Below are 20363 nucleotides of genomic sequence, written 5' to 3'. Positions count from 1 at the left end.
TGACAAAGATGGCATTTGAACCAGACCTTTTGACTTCAAAACTCATAACCAGTTCATCTTCCTCTCCCATAAATAATACCCACCTTGAAGAATAGGACATTTAGGGTTTCATGTAGCTCTAAGAAGTTTGGGATGTCTACTGCAAATTCTAGTGTAATGAAAGGATGCTAAGGAGATGGCTTAAAACTGCATTTCTTGTAAAAATTTTGGTCAAGTAAAATTTATGTGTGTGTTTGTATGTCTTAATTGGTGGAGTTCTTGAAAAAGAGGATACTCATGAAAAGGTAAATTAGGCCAGGTGTGGTGGCTCACGCCTGTAATCCCAGGACTTTGGGAGGCCAAGGCAGGTGGATCACGAGGTCAGGAGATCAAGACCATCCTGGCTAACACAGTGAAACCCCGTCTCTACTAAAAATACAAAAAATTAGCTGGGCGTGGTGGCGGGCGCCTGTAGTCCCAGCTACTCGGGAGGCTGAGGAAGGAGAATGGTGTGAACCCAGGAGGCGGAGCTTGCAGTGAGCTGAGATCGCACCACTGTACTCCAGCCTGGGCGACAGAGCGAGACTCCATCTCAAAAAAAAAAAAAAAAAGAAAGTAAATTAGACCAAGGTAGGAGGACAGAACATTTTTCTTTTTGTTTCTCCCACTTGACCATCTGAGGATTCTGTGGGTTCTCATTTTGGCAAAATTCATCAGGATATGGTATTGGTTCAATGTTACTCCTGCCTCGGGCAGCAGAGATGTATATGGCACCAACTCAGCAGCCAGCAGGAAAAGCCGTCTGCCCCACCTCACTCTTGCACAGTCGCTCCTGGGGGCATCACTACAGTACTGCCTGTGTTCAGTGTCCAGCTGAGAAGCACATCAGAGCCCACCCTGTCTGTTCAATGATCCTGTTTATTTGACCCCTATGACAAAAAGGGTGGAGGGGGCAAAATTCTGTCGCCCACAGCAAAATGTGGCATTTCCCTGGACATTGGAGTCTAGAACTTGGTGATTTAAGTTTGATTTAATTTTGAATGTCACCCAGACACCCACATTGGTACAAACGTCATGGCAGGGTCAAGGGTCCCAGGTTGTTCAACAGCCACATCATTAGCTTTTTGCAAGAGCGGCTGACAACAACAGCGATTTCCCCATATGCAGGCTCAGGTCCGGCCCGACGGGGCTCCAGAGGCCTTACTTGCATCTGAACCTTGTGCTCTAAATTGAGCACCACACATTTCACAGCCCAGAAATCAGCTGATTCAGCTTTGTTTGAGTCTCTGGACTCGACCTTTCTCCTATAATCTCTAAGCTTGTTTTTAATAAATGTTTAACTTCTTGATTAATTTCAGTGATTTCTGAGGGTCATTTTTCACAGCTCAGATAATGCGTTCTAAATGTTTGCTGGGCTGTCCGCTCACTCAAAACTGTAAACGCTTCAGATTGTTTTTTGTCTCCCTAATACTCTCCCTTATGTGGGAATGAAATTCAGTCTTTATTCTTTCTGCCATCTGCATAATTGCCAGCGTTTAAAGATGCTTGCTTCTGTCTTTCATAGCCATTGGGAAAAAAGTGTTTGTTCAACCTTCACTAAATTCGTATTTTTCTGGTGTCTTATGCTCATTTCTTGAAAAATGTTGATTTTTTCATTATACTGCCTTTTCTTCAGCAATTTACCCGTTTTTCATTTTCTTCCTCCCCATCCACTTTTCCCAGGGAGAAAACTTTTCATCCACATCTTTATTCCATTTGCTTTTTAAAAAGCTTTCTGGTTCTTTGGAAGAAGCAAATGTGATCTGCCGCCCTAGAACCCGAGTGGTCTCCTTTGACATTTTGTTTGAGCTCCGTGGGTCACATTCCCCATCCTCTGTTGCTGGGTATTGGACTTCTTGGCGCCACATAATCCTGTAATGGAACCACACTTGAAAGCCAGTGGATTCCTCAGAATATGACTGCTCTCATGCAGTCCCATTACCAGCATTTGTCAATATGGGACTGAGACAGGAAAGCTACCAGGAGGATATCTGAAAGTGGCAGGAAAGACCAGGATGAGTGGGTTTTCTCCCAGTGTTTCTTTCCCCTCTGGCCATACCACAAACAGACTTCTTTCCTTTTCTTTTTTCCATCTCCCTCCTTCTTACCATGTTGCCTTGTCTTATAATAGCACGTGCTTTAAACTTGCTATGTATGTCCTGTGATATGATTTTTCAATCACTTATACACAGCATTTTAAAAACATAAATTGAAGAATGCTGTACATACTGGTGGACACTTGTTTTTTCACAGAAATCTTTAATTTCAAGATGATTCCAATCTCTCTGTTCTTTTACAGAAATGTTATCAGACAGTATATTACTATTTTCACTTAGCAATATGTAGACATCATGTTTCCATGCTTATAATCTCCCTTAAAATGATTTTTAAGAGGCCTAATTTTCTACTTTGGGACCTGTTGTCTGTGTCAGTAACTCCTGTCTGCATCCCACGATGTGCTATGTGGTTCCCAGGTGCTTCATCTACATTTGTGGCTGCACTAGAATTAAATCAACTCACTTCAATGGAAAAAGTCAAATGGTAGATTTGAAGAGTCAGAGTTGGGATTTAGAGAGACTGTAAGTTCTGCAGTCCAAAGGCACCCAAGATTTTTTACTTTCTTGTTTTTGTTTGTTATTGCTTAATCTCTTTGGAACAAGCAGAATTATTGTCTAACCTCTCTTCAGAGTGGGGGTGGGTGTTCCTGTCACACAGGGAGGAGCAGAACCCATCCTCAGGCTCAGCATTGGCACATCATTTGGGTTTTCATCTCTGAGTGGATTGAGGCATGGACCTAGTTGGAAGGCTGGTGATTGAATGAGACAGTCTCTCGAGGCCTTTGCAGCCCTGTGGGTTTTTTTGTTTGTTTGTTTTTTGTTTTTGAGAGGGAGTTTCACTCTTGTCGCCCAGGCTGGCATGTAATGATGCAATCTTGGCTCACTGTCACCTCTGCCTTGCAGGTTCAAGCGATTCTCCTGCCTTAGCCAGCTAAGTAGCTGGGATTACAGGCACCCACCACCAGGCCTGGCCAATGTTTTTGTATTTTTAGTAGAAACAGGGTTTCACCATGTTGGCCAGACTGGTCTCAAACTCCTAACCTCAGGTGATCCACCTGCCTTGGCCTCCCAAAGTTCTGGGATTACAGGCGTGATCCACTGCACCCATCCCAAGCCTGTGGTTTTATGATTCCATGGTAATGTTGGGATGACTATCTTACACCTACTTTAAGATAAAACTCAGAAGATGGTGGAGACGTAAATTGAAGATTACCCTGGCTGGTCCTGAAAGCTTACAATTTGGCTTTCTTTCACAAGGGATAAAAATACTCCTTTAGTACCATGGTATTTTTACAGCTCTAAGATTATAATTTTTGAAGTGTAAGTCAGATCTCATTACCCCCCACCCCACCTTGTATAATGCTCCAGTGCCTTCTCCTTGCCAATAGAATAAATCCAAATACCTCATTGTGGCCCATAAGGCTCTACAATGAAGTCAACTGACTGTGACTGCCATGCCGTATTCTTTTATGTTCTGTTGATGGCTGCTTCCACACCACAATGGCAACACTAGACTATGGTGCAACAGAGACAGCATGGTGCTCAAAAACAGAAATATTTGCTGTCTGGCTTTTTTTTTTTTTTTATCCGGGAAAACAAGCCCCCTCCTGCTGTATATGATCTAGCCGCTACCACCTCCCACCTGTGACAGGTCAGCACCAACATCTGACCTCCATTGCTTCAAGACTTTGTCATCTCCACGGCTCTCAGCAAGCCAAGCTCTGTGACTTTGTCACTGCTCAGTGTACTTGAGTCAGCTCAAGGCTGCCTTTGGCTATTTGCACCCAAAGTCAATGAACTTTGGCTGGGGTGGGGTGGGACAGGATCACAGGGCCTCCTAGGCATGGTGGCTGTTGACCACGTAATTATCTCTTGGAAGGAAAGTGCATATAAGGTATTCCTAAAACAACACTTGGAAATAATTTTTGAAAATCTGCTTTCCTAGGGAATGTAGGGAAGCTTAAATTTTTCCCCTGAAATGTGGATAATTTGGGTCTATAAAACACACTGAGAATAGATTGGTGGGAAATTTTATTAACGTGCACGTACATGCATAGGAGTCACACAAAATATGAAAACTCAAAGAATGGCAAGATGGTTGATGCTTAAATATATTCTTTGTTGGAAAGAGGGGAGATGAAGGAGGTATAGAAATAAATGATTTTCAGGGAAGATGGGAGAGCCCAAAGAACAATGGCCTGGAACCACATTTCTCAGGAGGCGGGGTCACAGGTTGAGGGGAGCGAAGGGAGGAACGCTCCTCACACCAAAGCTCTCATGTTACGCATGTGGAAATTGCTCAGGTAATCACTGAGCTGCTCTCAGAAAATGGGTGGGGCCTCAGAGAAAGCCTGGCTGTTTATTTCACCAGTGCAGAATTTTTCCTACAGACGCAAATCTCTTCCACAAAAGGTAGCTTTGCAGGGCTATTCCTGTCTGCAGGCCCTCCAAAGAGCCACCCCAAAGTATGACAAAGAAGTATATTTTGGGATAAAATATTTTTGGTTTCCTTTAAAAGAGAGCTGAGAAACCCAGGAGCCTGAGTAGAGGAAGAAGAAATAATATTAATACTGAGGAAGGAAGTTTTACAATGTAATAATGAATTTCCAAGTGCCTGAACGACAAGAATTCTCTATAATAGAGGCTTCTAGACATCAGTATATACCAGAATCTTCTGAACAGTGGCCTAAAAATGCACTACAGATTTCCTGGATTCTGATTCATTGGTTGAAGAGAGGGTGTGTTGGGAATTTCTGTTTTTAGAATACCCTTCTCTGATTATTCTGATGCACAGCAGAATTTGAGAAAAACTACCACATAGGAATTGTCAGCAAAACTAACACAATAGAAAAATCAAGCCTCTTTCCTAGTTAGAAAATTTCTTCTCAGTTGCCTACTGCCCTGGCTCTAGGGGGGTAATTCTAGCAGGAGAGAGGTTAGAATGCATTTAAAGGCTGAGGCAGGAGGATCACTTGAGCCCAGGAGTTTGAGGCAGTGAGCTATGATTGCACCACTGCACTCCAGTCTGGGTAACAGAACAAGATCCTAACCAGGGTGACAAACAAGACCAAAAACAACCAAGAATGTAACCACACCTGAATAGAACTCATTCACAAGTTAATCTCTGTTCCCCGTTCCATTCATTCTCCCTAGTAATCATTTATTGCCCCTCAACAGAATCACCTATATTCCCTATCTCCCCTCACCCCTCTGAAATAAGGCTATATAAATACGTGGGCCCCAATGAGATAGGGGGCGATCACTCTGTGATTTTCTCCCATGTGCACGTTAATACATTTTTATGCCTTTTCTCCAATTAGTCTTTAAAAACAAAAACAAACACGAACAAAACATCACTGAGAGAAGTGAAATAATACCTAAATAAATGAAAAGTTATACATATTCAGGCGTCAAATTGCCAGTCAACATTCTTGCAAGATTTTGTGGGAATTGACAAACTGACTCTAAAATTCACAAGAAAACTTAAGAACCTAGAATACTCAAATGACTTTTGGGAAAAAGTTGGGGGATTAACACTACCTGATTTCAAGACTTATTTTAAAGCTACAATAGTGAAAACATATGGTGTTGGTGTACAGAGAGACAAATAGATAAATGGAATGGAATAAGGAGTCCAGAAATCAGAAACAGATCCACACATATACGGATAACTAATTTTTGACAAAGGTGCAAAGGCAATTCAGTGCTGGAGCAATTGGATCTACATTTGCAAAAAATTGAACTTGGATCCATACCTTGCACCATATATAAAAATTAACTCAAAATATATCATAGACCTAGAGGTAAATCTAAAACTGTAAAATTTTGCCAGGCGCGGTGGCTCACGCCTGTAATCCCAGCACTTTGGGAGGCCGAGGCAGGCGGATCACAAGGTCAGGAGATCAGGACCATCCTGGCTAACACGGTGAAACCCCGTCTCTACTAAAAATACAAAAAAATTAGCCAGGTGTAGTGGCGGGCACCTGTAGTCCCAGCTACTCGGGAGGCTGAGGCAGGAGAATGGCGTGAACCCGGGAGGTGGAACTTGCAGTGAGCCAAGATCGTCCTGCTGGACTCCAGTCTGGGCGACAGAGCGAGACTCCGTCTTAAAATAAAATAAAATAAAATAAAATAATTGTAAAATTTCTAGAATGAAGGAGTACAGAGAACTTTACCCTGAAATATGGCTTCCTGGTATAATGAGTATTTTGAATTGAAGGCCCTTAGAGGTCAACAGACCTTTGATCCGGAAGAGACTTTCTCCTACCTTCATGAAGACTAGATGGACCCATCAGGAGAACAATTGTTTTTCCCTCCCCCTCCCTATTATCTTATTATCTGTTGCAGAAAACAAGACCAAGGTGGTAACTCATGCCTGTAATCCCAGCACTTCGGGAGGTCGAGGTAGGCAGATTGCTTGAGCCCAGGAATTCAAGACTAGCCTGGGCAATGTAGTGAGACCCCATCTCTACAAAAAATTTAAAAATTAGCAGGACATGGTGGCATGCATCTGTAGACCCAGCTACTCAAAAGGCTGAGGTAAGAGGATCAATTGAGCACAGGAGGTCAAGGCCAAGATTGTGCCATAGCACTACAGCTGGGGTGACAAAGCAAGACCGAAAACAACCAAGAATATAACCACACCTGAATAGGACCCAATCACACCTGAATAGAACTCATTCGCAAGTTAATCTCTGTTCCTCTTTCCATTCATTCTCCCTAGTAATCATTTATTGCCCCTCAACAGAATCACCTATATTCCCATCTCCCCTCACCCCTCTGAAATAAGGCTATATAAATACGTGGGCCCCAATGGCATATGGGGCGATCACTCTCTGATTCTCCCCTATGTGCACATTAATACATTTGTATGCCCTTTCTCCAATTAGTCTGCCTTTTGTCAGTTGATTTTCCAGTAAGTCTTCACAGAGTGAAGGGGAATCTTTCCCTTGGCTCTTACAAAAACACAGGAAAATGTTTTATGACCCTGGGCTAGGCAAAGTGTTTTTGTTTAGATCCAACACCAAAACACAATACATAAAAGAAAAAAAATGGACAAATTTGACTTCATCAGGATTAAGAACTTCAGGTCAGGTGAGGTGACTCATATCTGTAATCCTAGCAGTTTGGGAGGCTGAACTGGGAGGATTACTTGAGGCCAGGAGTTTGAGACCAGCCTGGGCAACATAGTGAGACCATATCTCTACAAAAATTTTAAAAAATTAGCTGGGTGTGGTGTCACACACCTATAGTCCCAGCTACTCAGGAGGCTGAGGTGGGAGGAATGATTCAGCCTGGGAAGTAGAGGCTGCAGTGAGATGAGGTCACATCACTGTACTCCAGCCTGGGCTACAGGGAGAGACCCTGTCTCAAAAAAAAAAAAAAAAAAAAAAGATTAAAAACTTCATCTCTTCAAAAGATACTGCTAAGAGAATAAAAAGACAAGCTACAGAATGAGAGGAAATATTTATAAACCATATATTTGATAAAAGACTTGTATGAAGAATATGTAAAGAACTTTCAAAACTCAGTAAGAAAACAGCCAATCCAATTTTTATTTATTTATTTTATTTTATTTTATTTTATTTTATTTTTTTGAGATGGAGTCTTGCTCTGTCACCCAGGCTGGAGTGCAGTGACACAATCTCGGCTCACTACAAGCTCTGCCTCCCGGGTTCACGCCATTCTCCTGCCTCAGCCTCCTGAGTAGCTGGGACTACAGGCGCCTGCCACCATGCCCGGCTAATTTTTTGTATTTTTAGTAGAGACGGGGTTTCACCGTGTTAGCCAGGATGGTCTCGATCTCCTGACCTCGTGATCCACCTGCCTCGGCCTCCCAAAGTGCTGGGATTACAGGCATGAGCCACTGAGCCTGGCCCAACCAACCCATTTTTTTTAAATGGCCAAAAGATTTGATTGAACACTTCACCAAGGAAGCTACATAGCTGGGAAACAAGCACAGGAAAATAGGCTCAACATTGTTGTCATTATAGAAATGCAAATTAAAAATCACCATGAGAGGCTGGGCACAGTGGCTCGTGCCTGTAATCCCAACACTTTGGGAAGTTGAGGTGGGAGGATCACTTGAGCCCAAGAGGTCAAGCCCATGATTGCACCACTGCCCTCCAGCCTGGGTGACAGAGTGAGATGCTGTTTCACACACACACACACACAAAATCATAATGAGAAACCACTACGAACTGCTAAAAGAAAAACTTAAGACATTAAATTTAAGAGTTTAATTGAGCAAAGAACGATTCATGAACTGTGTGGCCCCCCTGAGCCAGAATAGGTCAGAATAACGCTGGTGGCTGCCACGTGATTGGAGAGGAATTATAGGAAAAGAAAATTGAGTGCAATTTGATAATTGGCATAAGAGTAGGTTATAGTCTGTTTACACATCCAGTTAAGTTACAGTTCACTATGTACAGAGGAAATTAAGGCCCAACTTAAACTATGTATGGAGGCAGCTTTAGGGTAACCTTAGTTAATACCTATTAGAATGGCTAAAATTAAATGACTAATCATACTAGGTGTTGGGAAGATATAGATCACCTGGGAACCTGTAACAATGGTCCCAGGCTAATGGAAATGTAAAATGGTCCAATGGCTTTGGAAAAGTTTGGCAGTTTCTGAAAACATTCACCATATAGCAACCCATGACCAGCCATTCCACTACTATGTATTTTCCCAAAAGAGATGAAAGCATATGTCCACACAAAAACTTGTATACAAATGTCTGCTGCAGCTTTATTTGAAATAACCCCAACCTAGAAAAGGTCCAAATTTCTCAACGATAAACATAAACAGACTGTAGTATATCTGGATGATAGAATGCTACTTAGCAATAAAAAGGGAATAATTATTGATAACTCAAAACAACATAGATAAATCTCAATTATGCTTTGCGAAAGAGCAAAAAAAGAGTACATGTAGTATGATTCCACTTACGTAAAATCCTAGAAAACACAAAGTAGTCTATGGTGACAAAAGCAGACCAGTTGTTGCCTGAGTCTGTGTGAGAGGGAAGGGGTGGAGGGAGAGATCACAAAAATACACGAGGTAATTTCTGGGGGCAATGGATATTGCAGGGACCAAGGGAAAAATCTCCCCTGCATCCTCTAAAAACTTGCTGAAAAATCAATTTATAAAAGGCAGACTAATACTAGAAATAGCATACAAATTTATCAATGTGCATGGAGGGAAAATCACAGAAAGATGACCCCAACCTCCATGGGTACAGAAGCTTGTGCATCTCCTCAAGGTTACAGAGAGAACGGGCGATCTGAGGGTGGCCCACAGTGGGTTAAGATGGCAAGTCAGGGGGGCCAGGTGCGGTGGCTCACGCCTGTAATCCCAACACTTTGGGAGGCTGAGGCGGGTGGATCACCTGCGATCAGGAGTTCGAGAGCAGCCTGGCCAACATGGTGAAACCCTGTCTCCACTAAAAATACAAAAATACAAAAAAAAAAAAGATAGCTGGGCGTGGTGGCATGCACTTGTAGTCACAGCTACTCGGGAGGCTGAGACAGGAGAATCGCTTGAACCCAGGAGGCAGAGGTTGCAGTGAGCCGAGGTCACACCACTGCACTTCAGCATGGGCAATAGAGCGAGACTCTGTCTCAAAAAAAAGAAAAGAAAAAAAAAGATGACAAATCAGCTTATGGCAGGGGCAGAAGAGGAGGCCTGGCTCACAAAGATGGTCTCTATAGACGCAAACCTCCCCTAGCAAGACAGCTTTTCAGCTATTCTTGGATTTCTAGCCCTTTTGAATAGCCATCTTAAAATATGCCAAAAAGTATATTTTGGAGTGAAATATTTTGATTTCCTTCAATATACTTATTATTCTGATTGTGGTGGTAGTTCCATGGGTATAGACGTGAAAACATACCAAAGTGTGTATTTTCAGTGTGTGCAGTTTCTTGTCTGTTAATTGCACTTTGATGAAGCTGTTTTGAAAAAGGAAGATCTTCTTAGGATTCCTCACTTCCTGTGACTCTCCCACAGCAGCTGGGGGAATGGGCCAAGAGCAGAATCTGGTGACAAAGTAGCCTTGGGTGGCTTGGTTGGCCACACACACCACTGAAAGCACCTCTCCCAGAATCCAGTCGCCTCCAGTGCCTGCTGAAGCAAGAAAACGCTCCAAAGGATGACTCCAGCTGTGTCTGCATCATAATTAAGGCTGCAAAAACCCAAAATGAATGAAGTCTCCCCAGCTAATGTGCCACTTCTAATTTAATCTAATTGGCCTCTGAAAGAGAGCCTTGGCCTGCCTCAGAGGCAAAATCTTCCAAATGAAGTGAATTTAAACTAATTTAAGCTAACTAATTACAAACTGGGGGTATTGTCACAAGAACAATTGTTATTGTTCTTTGATTGCTTGCTCAACTGGATTATTTGCTCATTACCTTCAGAGCTGTGGGGACTTTCATGGGGTGCCCCTTGCCGCACATCAATAAGGCATTCTACAAGGCAGCCTGGAGTGGAGGGTCCCCAAACCAGATTGGCATGGGAGCGCTGAGGATTAGCTTGGCTTTCTGAGTGTTTGGAGAATCTTAAAGCAAACGCACAGCATGTGCTGCTCATTCAAATAACCTGCAGTTAACTACACCTCTTTTTGGAGACATAAGTTTTTCTTTAGCTTTGGGATGTAGGTTATGAGTTTTGAGGTCATCTGTTGAACCAACCTCTTTATTGTTCAATCCTTCTGACCTTGAGATGCAGCCCGTTATACCTGGGTAGAGATCTGGAGCAAAAGTGGGGAGAAAAAAAAGACCTGTATCCAAGCCTGTTTCTCAGCAGCTGTGTGAGGTAGCTGTGCTGCCACACCTCTCTGAGCCACAGGCAGAGATCTGGTGGAAAAAGCATGAAATTTGCAGACCCATCTATCTGCTGCTTCTGGTTTGAGCTTCAGTTCCCTCCTCCCGGGCATGTTAAATTTAGCCTACAGCTGCCTCCTTACTTATTTTAAGTGTAACAAATGTTATGTTACATTTGGGACCTGTGTGGCTAAAGGTTTCTCTGCACAAAGGCAACTGTCACCTAACTGGATGTGAAAGGGGCTGTAACCTACTCTTGTGACAAGCAGCCATACTTCAACCACTCACAGGTGGCCAAGTCTTCCAACTGTGTTCCAGTAAGGCCAACGCTGAGCTGTAGCCAATCCGGTTGTTTCTCTGCCTCACTTCTGTTTTCTGTGCTTCACTTTGCGTTCTCTGCCCGTAAAGCCTCTCACCACACGGCAGCACCAGAGACGCTCTGAACCTATTCTGGTCAGGGGGCTGCCCGATTCCCATATCATTCTTTGCTCAGTTAAACTCTGTTAAATGTAGTTTGCCTCAGTTTTTCTTTAAACAGGCAGAAACTACCACCTCACAGAATTGCTATGAAGACTGAACATGGTCACTCTGTGAAAACATTTCATAAACTGTGTGTCGCTTGCGAATGCTGTTATTTTTCTCATCTGTAAAATAAAGGAACTCAACCAGGGGATTTGAATAGTTCCTGTATTCATTTCCTGTGGCTGCCATAACCAAGCACCACAAATCGGGTGGTTCACAGCCACAGAACCGTGTCCTCCTGCGGTTCTGGAAGCCGAGTCTGAAATGAAGGTGGCGGCAGGGCTGTCCTTCCTCTGATGGCTCGGGACGAGTCCTCTCCTGCCTCCTCCAGCTCCAGGCACTCCTCAGCATGTGGCTGCTTCGCTGGGTCTCTGTCCCACCTCCACATCACCTTCTGCTCTGTGTATTTCAAATCTCTCTCTGCCTTTCTCTTGTGAGAACACTTGTAATTGGGTTTAGGGCTCACTTGGGTAATTCAGGATGATCACATGGCAACAGCCTTCACTTGATTACATCTTCAAAGACCCCATTTCCCAAATAAGGCCACCATCCCAGATTCTGGGCGGACACTGTGGGCAGTGGCACCATATTCAGCCCACTGCAGCCCTCCTTAGCTCTGTGGTCCTATCTTCTTCTGGATGTTACCATTTGGTCTAAATTTCAACCAGTCTGAGTTACATATTGAGTGGTATATAAGCAATGGCCACATCTGATGTTTCTTGTCTGAGAATGTATGTTTCTTCAATATTTCCATGAAAAATATGCATCAAATATTTTACTACGGTGGCAGTAGGGCCCAAGTACAGGGCAAAAACTTATCGATGACAAGTTTATGCAAATTAGACAGCAAAATGAAAATTTCAAGCAGCCCGTGGCACTACAAGAAAAAAGTCTGTCCAGCAAGAAGTTGGATTTAATTATTAAGAAAGTCGGGGGCCGGGCGTGGTGGCTCATGACAGTAATCCCAGCACTTTGGGAGGCCGAGGCGGGTGGATCACCTGAGGTGGGGAATTTGAGACAAGCCTGACCAACATGGAGAAACCCCGTCTCTACCAAAAATACAAAAATTAGCTGGATATGGTGGCACATGCCTGTAATCCCAGCTACTCGGGAGGCTGAGGCAGGAGAATCGCTTGAACCCAGGAGGTGGAGATTGCGGTGAACCGAGATCGCACTATTGCACTCCAGCAATAAGTGCTCTGGGCAACAAGAGCAAAACTCTGTCTCAAAAAAAAAAAGAAAAAAGAAAAAGAAAAAAAGAAAGTTGGGGGAATGACTGTCCCACTGTGCTGTTTGACAAAATCAGTGTCTCTGGGTTAGTGGCTTTTGGCAGATGTCTGCTAGTCTAAAAAGCCACAGTTGAGGGTAGAAAGAAGAAGATGCTAGAAAGAATGCTCATAATGGACAATAATAGCTCTTTCTACTTCCAGGGAATCTTTCCATTTGGGAACACTGAAGTGCTTTGCAGACAGTCGTTACAATTACACAAGCATTGGGATGTCCATGTTCTCTCTTCCTCATGTTAGACATTGAGCCACTGAGGAAGTCTAAGGACATGGGGTGTGTCATTGGAGAAGTGCCCCTAGCTGACTGTTGAGGGTAAGCAGAGCCACAGCCTCCAGATTTTATTCAAGGTGAAATGGACATTAGGTGAGCTCTCTTGTTCTCAGATGGTCTGCTTTATAGTACAGGACTAGGGCCATAGCAGTTGCCATCAAAGTGGCTGGATTTCAATCACCTCCAGCCTGTGGACTGACAAGGTCTGGGTCGACTGTCCCTCCCTCCCTTAGGCTGGATGTGCTGAGGCACATGTGATGGGGAGTTGCTGGGCTGGTGACCACCTGACATGTCCTCTCTGTACTTCCTTCCCCAGTATCACGGCCCACCTGTTCCTGCTCCAGCCAATGACTCAGTCTCAGTGCACCCACTCATCAGTACTCGCATGAAGAACTCTGACTTCTCCGATTTCTGTTCCAAGAAGGCAGTACATGGACAGCAGTCCTCTTGGAGGACTATGGAGGTGGCTCTTGATGGGCCTTGGAGAGGGGCTCCGGCTCTGAGAACGGTGCTCTGGGACTTGTGCTGGTTGTTTGCACCTCCAGCTCCATTTTCCATCCTTCTCCACCTGCTCGAGGCCCTGGGAGGCTGACCCGCAAGATGGCATCAAGGGTTCCCCTACCCCAGGGCTGCCAGCTGGGTTCAGCCAGTGCACAGCCTCAGAGGGAAAGTGAGTCTGGACACTTTATTCTGGTGCCCTCAGGAGTACCTTGGACTGGCCACAGCCCTCGACCTGCCATCTTGATTCCTGACAGGCAGCTCCTCCACCCTGCCCTCTCTGTGTGGGGTTCTGGCAAACTTAAGGCATAGGGGTAGCAGTGAAGCCCCAGCAGTTGCTATGAGCCCTGAGGCATCGCAGCCCCTTACGCCTTTCTTTCCCCCACCCCTGTCCACAGCATTGTCGAGGGTTCCTTTGTGAAATTCTCCTGAAATCATCCCGAGTGTGCCATCTGTTTCCCACAGGGCCCCTGACTGGTTCCTTTGTTTATAAAAATGGAACAGTAATGCCCATCTCACGGTGTCTTCAGGATTAAATGGGCAAACACATGAGCAGCATTCAGCATAATGACCCATAGTTACATGCTCAGTAAGTGCTAGCTCCAGACACATTTTCCAGTGGAGCTGGTGGGTGCGTCAACTCAGTTCAATTCAATCCTGCCAATATTTATGAAGCCCCCACTAGGTGCAAAGCCAGAGCCAGCCATTTCCCAAGTGACAAAGGGGCATGACTGAATTGACACAATCCATCCCCTCCGAGCACTTGGAGCCCTCACAAGCAGCGGCCTCATTGCCCTCTCTCTCTCTTCCCACTTCAGTCACCACTTGACAAATATTTCCTGAGGGCCTACATTCTTCGGGGTGCCATGTTAAAAACACCTTGGCATAAAAGAGTGAGCAGAATAGATACCCCCGCTCTCAGAGAGTGAACAGCCTGCTGGAAGGAGAGAGACATCAGTCCATCACTCGGATCCCTATGTGTCTGGAATTGGTGGGTTCTTGGTCTCAATGACTTCAAGAATGAAGCCGCAGACCCTCGTGGTGAGTGTTACAGCTCTTAATGTGGCCCATCTGGAACTTGTTCCTTCTGATGTTCGGATGTGTTCGGAGTTTCTTGCTTCTGGTGGGTTCATAGTCTCGCTGGCTGGGGAGTGAAGCTGCAGACCTTTGCGGTGAGTGTTACAGCTCTTAAGGCAAGGCGTCTGGAGTTGTTCGTTCCTCCCGGTGGGTTCGTGGTCTTGCTGGCTTCAGGAGTGAAGTTGCAGATTTTCGAGGTGAGTGTTACAGCTCATAAAAGCAGTGTGGACCCAAAGAGTGAGCAGTAGCAAGATTTATTGCAAAGAGCAAAAGAACAAAGCTTCCACAATGTGGAAGGGGACCCAAGCAGGTTGCCAATGGTGGTTTGGGCAGCCTGCTTTTATTGTCTTATCTGGCCCCACCCACATCCTGCTGATTGGTAGAGCCGAGTGGCCTGTTTTGACAGGGCACTGATTGGTGCGTTTACAATCCCTGAGCTAGATACAAAGGTTCTCCAAGGCCCCACCAGAGCAGCTAGATACAGAGTGTCAAGTTGGGCACTCACAAACCTTGAGCTAAACACGGGGTGCTGATTGGTGTGTTTACAAACCTTGAGCTAGATACAGAGTGCCAATTGGTGTGTTTACAATCCCTGAGCTAGACATAAAGGTTCTCCAAGGCCCCACCAGAGCAGCTAGATACAGAGTGTCGATTGGTGCACTCACAAACCCTGAGCTAGACACTGGGTGCTGATTGGTGTGTTTACAAACCTTGAGCTAGATACAGAGTGCCGATTGGTGTGTTTACAATCCCTGAGCTAGACATAAAGACTCTCTACGTCCCCACCAGACTCAGGAGCCCAGCTGGCTTCACCTAGTGGATCCGGCACCGGGGCTGCAGGTGGAGCTGCCTGCCAGTCCCGCACCATGCGCTCGCACTCCACAGCCCTTGGGTGGTCGATGGGACTGGGCACCCTGGAGCAGGGGGCGGCGCTCGTCGGGGAGGCTCGGGCTGCACAGGAACCCAAGGAGGCGGGGGAAGGCTCAGGCATGGCGGGCTGCAGTCCTGAGGCCTGCCCGGCGGGAAGGCAGCTAAGGCCCGACGAGAAATCCAGCGCAGCGCTGGTGGGCTGGCACTGCTGGGGGACCCAGTACACCCTCCGCAGCCGCTGGCCCGGGTGCTAAGTCCCTCATTGCCCGGGGCGGGCAGGGCCGGCCGGCTGCTCTGAGTGCGGGGCCCGCCAAGCCCACGCCCACCCGGAACTCCAGCTAGCCCGCAAGCGCCGCATGCAACCCTGGTTCCCGCTGGCGCCTCTCCCTCCACACCTCCCTGCAAGCTGAGGGAGTGGGCTCCGGCCTTGGCCAGCCCAGAAAGGGGCTCCCACAGTGCAGCGGTGGGCTGAAGGGCTCCTCACGTGCCGCCAAAGTGGTAGCCCAGGCAGAGGAGGCGCTGAGAGCGAGCGAGGGCTGTGAGGACTGCCAGCACGCTGTCATCTCTCACCTACATTAGCGAGTGTGTTTCACAAACTGGCATCAGGGCTCTAAAGGAAGAAAACTGGCTTCTGTAAGGAATGAGTCCTGGCCTGCATGGGGGTCAGGTGATGCTTTGCTGAAAACACAAACGTAGACACAACCCAAGCCAAGCAAAGGGCGGTGGCCAGGGCAGTGCACTCAGAACACCATGCAAAGGCCCTGCACAGGGAGGGCACCATGTGGCTGGAGCAGAAACAGGGAAGCAGGGGCTGCTGGTGGGACATGGAAGATGACACTGGAGAGGCTGGGGGTCAAGATGGTGCAGGGTCTGTAGGCCAGGGTTAGTATTTTAGCCCTTATTCAAAACACACACACAACCAAAGTCATGGAGGTGTTTTAAATGTGTGTGTGTGTGTGTTCTCAGCTATTTCAAAATGTTACTTTGGCTGCAGCAAAGAGAATGGGCTGGAGAGTGCAGGGTAGATATGAAAGAGCTACGAGGAGGCCTCTGCTATAGTCTGGGAGGAGGATGACCGACAGCTTGGGCTGGAATGGTGCCAGAGGAGGAGGGAGAACTGGACCTGTTCAAAGACATCAGGAAAACATAAATGATGGGTGGTGGGGTGGGCTGAATATAGAGCGGATGGCGGGGAATGAAGGAGAAACTTGGGGGTGGGCTGGATATGGAGGGTGAGGGGGGCTGTCAAAGAAATATCCTAGACTTCTGGCTGATTGGTAACGTCATCACCCAAGAAATAAAATATTGGACAAAGATCTGGCTTGGTGTGGAAGGTCAGGAAAGACCATGAATTCAGTCTTGTGTTTGACATGACTTTTGAGACATCGAGATACAGAAATCAAGAAGCAGCTGGATATAGGGATTTGGAGCTCCAAGGGGAGAGCTGAGCCGGTGATGTGAGTTTTATAGCCATTAGAAAACAAATGGTAATTAAAGCCATGGGCTGGCCCCGGAAGACTGCCCAGCCAGAGAGTCCATGAAGAACCCCAGAGAGCTAAAGGCAGAGCAGGAGAGTGTGGGACAAAAAACCAAAGGAGTGTGGCAAGAAAAAGGGAGTAGCCCACAGTGTCTGATGCCCTGAGAAGTCAGGAGGGGAAATGGAAAGTGTCTGTTGCATTTAGCAACATGGAAGTCATCAGTGACCCTGGCAAGCGTCCTTTCAATGGGCCACAGAGGTCAAAGCTGCCTGGGAGTGGCAGGAGGAAACAGAGGGAGTTTTTGTACTCACTGACTTTTTTTTTTTTTTTTTTTTTTGAGACAGAGTCTTGCTCTGTTGCACAGGCTGTAGTGCAGTGGTGCGATCTCTGCTCACTGCAGCCTCCACCTCCTGGGTTCAAGCAATTCTTCTGCCTCAGCCTCCTGAGTAGCTGGGATTACAGGTGCCCACCACCACGCCCTGCTAATTTTTGTAATTTTTTTTTTTTTTTGAGACGGAGTCTTGTTTTTTTGCCCAGGCTGGAGGGCAGTGGCGCGATCTTGGCTCACTGCAAGTTCTGCCTCCCCGGTTCACACCATTCTCCTGCCTCAGCCTCCCAGGTAGCTGGGACTACAGGCGCCCACCACCACACATGGCTAATTTTTGTGTGTGTGTGTGTTTTTAGTAGAGACAGGGTTTCACCATGTTATCCAGGCTGGTCTCAATCTCCTGACCTTGTGATCTGCCCACCTTGGTCTCCCAAAGTGCTGGGATTACAGGCGTGAGCCACCGTGCCTGGCCAATTTTTGTATTTTTAGTAGAGATGGGGTTTCACCATGTTGGCCAGTCTGGTCTCGAACTCCTGACCTCATGATCCACCCACCTCGACCTCCCAAAGTGCTGGGATTACAGGCATGAGCCACTGCGCCCAGCCCTCATTGACTTCTGTTTTCCATTTTCTCAGGAGATTTGACTGTGAAATGGTAGCTGGAGAGGAGTAACAGGGTCAAGGGAAGGTTTATGCTTTTCTTTTAAGAAGTGAGAGACTTAAGCATATTGGTCTGTGAGACAGATCTGGTGAGAGGATGTAGTTGAATATTCAAAAAGGAGCCAGGTGGACATGGGGCAAGCCTCACTAAGAAGGCAGACGGATGCCATCAAAGCTCGGAGGCAGGGATTGGCTTAGGAGGAGGGAAGCAGATTGGGTGCGAGGCAGATGTCATGAGACTTCTAGCCAGTCAGGAGAAGCCAAAGGACTCCTACCTAAGGATTGTATTTAATCTGTCAAGTAGGAGGTAGGGAGTTGGTGGTTTGAGAAGAGCAGTGTCACCCAGGCTGGAGTGCATGGCTTGATCATGACTCACTGCAATCTTGACCTCTTGGGCTCAAGTGATCCCCCCACCTCAGCCTCCCAAGTAGCTGGGACTACAGGTGTGCACCACAACAGCAAGCTAATTTTTAATTTTTTTTCGTAAACACAGGGTCTTGATATGTTGCCCAGGCTGGTCTTGAACTCCTGGTTTCAAGTGATTTTCTTGTCACGCGCATCTGAGTGAAGAGACCACCAAGCAGGCTTTGTGTGAGCAACAAGGCTGTTTATTTCACCTGGGTGCAGGCGGGCTGAGTCTGAAAAAGGAGTCAACAAAGGGAGGTGGGATTATCATTAGCTCTTACAGGTTTTGGGATAGGCGGTGGAGTTAGGAGCAATGTTTTGAGGGCAAGGGGTGGATCTCACAAAGTACATTCTCAAGGGTGGGGAGAATTACAAAGAACCTTCTTAAGGGTGGGGGAGATTACAAAGTACATTGATCAGTTAGGGTGGGGCAGAAACAAATCACAATGGTGGAATGTCATCAGTTAAGGCTATTTTCACTTCTTTTGTGGATCTTCAGTAGCTTCACGCCATCTGGATGTATACATGCAGGTCACAGGGGATATGATGGCTTAGCATGGGCTCAGAGGCCTGACATTTCTCACCTTGGCCCTCCCAAAGTGCTGGGATTATAGGAGTGTGCCACCTTGCCTGGCCAGACAAATATTTATTAAACTTATTATGTGTTGCCAAAGAATAAAACAAATACCATCAGAGCCATACATAAATACATATTATAGCAGTAATAATAGTGATAATACAATGCTGAGTTGATTTACTGGCCAGACAAGGGAATATACCAGTGAAGAAATTTACTGACATGTGTTCTGGGAGGCAAAAACTTAGGGTTTTGATTTTGGTGGTGTTGCTGCTTGTTTTTTTTTTTTTTTTTTTTCTTTTAAATAATTAGAAAAAAATGGTTTTTCTCAGTGGTTATGCTAATTGAGGATTGGCAACATGCAACCCGGGTAGGACAGAATGAGGCTTTTAAGTCTCAATAAGCTTGGTTAAGAAAAGCCACATACGCCGGGCGCGGTGGCTCACACCTGTAATCCCAGCACTTTGGGAGGCCGAGGCGGGTGGATCACGAGGTCAGGCGATCAAGACCAGCCTGGCTAACACGGTGAAAACCCATCTCTACTAAAAATACAAAAAATTAGCCAAGCTAATGGTGGTGGCACGTGCCTGTAATCCCAGCTATTCAGCAGGCTGAGGCAGGAGAATCGCTTGAATCCGGGAGGCAGAGGTTGCAGCAAGCTGAGATTGCGCCACTGCACTTTCGCTGGTAACAAAAGTCATTAGCGAGATCCTGGGCTACTTCAGCCGGTTGGAACCAGTAGAGGTGAAACACAGCAGCCCTCTGTTTAATGTTTCCCCAGCAAGGGCTGCTCTCAGAGAAAGCCTTTTCCTTTTGCAACACAATGTGTTGTCTATGCCCTGGAGACACACGGTAGTTCCTGCCCTAAGAGTCTGTGGGCAGTGAGAGCCCATAGGAGGGTAGCTGACCCAGCCCTGGGGAACCCGGCCTTCAGAGACCTGCCTGGTGGCCAGGAATTACCCTGGACAAGTGAGCTCAGGGTGGGCTGAACTGTTTCCCCCAGATGGAGGAAGCAGCCAGGCCTGCACTCTGAGGTCATGGAAGCCAGGCAGGCTAATTAAGAGTGTGGACCCCAGAGCCAGTGCATCTGAACTAGAATGTCCTTCCCCTGCTTCTCAACTGTGTGACCTTGGAAATGCTTCTGAGCTTCTCCAAACCACAGGTTCCTCATTTGCCAAAGGGGAGTGCTAACTGCACTTAATCATAAGGGTGTGGTGGGACCAAATGAGATAATTCATATAAAAGTGCTCTTAGCTTGATGCTAGGTGTGTAATAAGCCTTAATAAACATGAGCTATTATTATCGCTCAGAGCAAAAGAATGCAAGAGAAGGAAGGAATTTAGCAAAACGTATACCTCCTTATTTTACAGACGAGGAAGCCTGGCCAGCAAGATGAAGTGACCTTCCTAAGGTGAGCTGGTTTCTAGCAGAGCCAGTCTTGGAATATGGGTGTTCTCTTTTTCAGTCTCATCTGATGAAAAAGAAGCAATATGTTTAG

At 46.2% G+C, this 20363-nt stretch overlaps 1 pseudogene; it reads left to right on the top strand.

Annotated features, from left to right (window-relative positions):
- The first annotated feature begins 2472 nt into the window (after positions 1–2472).
- LOC129043520 (putative uncharacterized protein C9orf118) lies at positions 2473–10118 on the top strand (annotated as a pseudogene).
- Positions 10119–20363: the final 10245 nt, after the last annotated feature.

The sequence above is a fragment of the Pongo pygmaeus genome, chromosome 13, assembly GCF_028885625.2.
Source record: "Pongo pygmaeus isolate AG05252 chromosome 13, NHGRI_mPonPyg2-v2.0_pri, whole genome shotgun sequence".
Taxonomy (NCBI): domain Eukaryota; kingdom Metazoa; phylum Chordata; class Mammalia; order Primates; family Hominidae; genus Pongo; species Pongo pygmaeus.
Note: the sequence above shows the minus strand (reverse complement) of the source record. Positions and strands in the feature narration are given on the sequence as shown.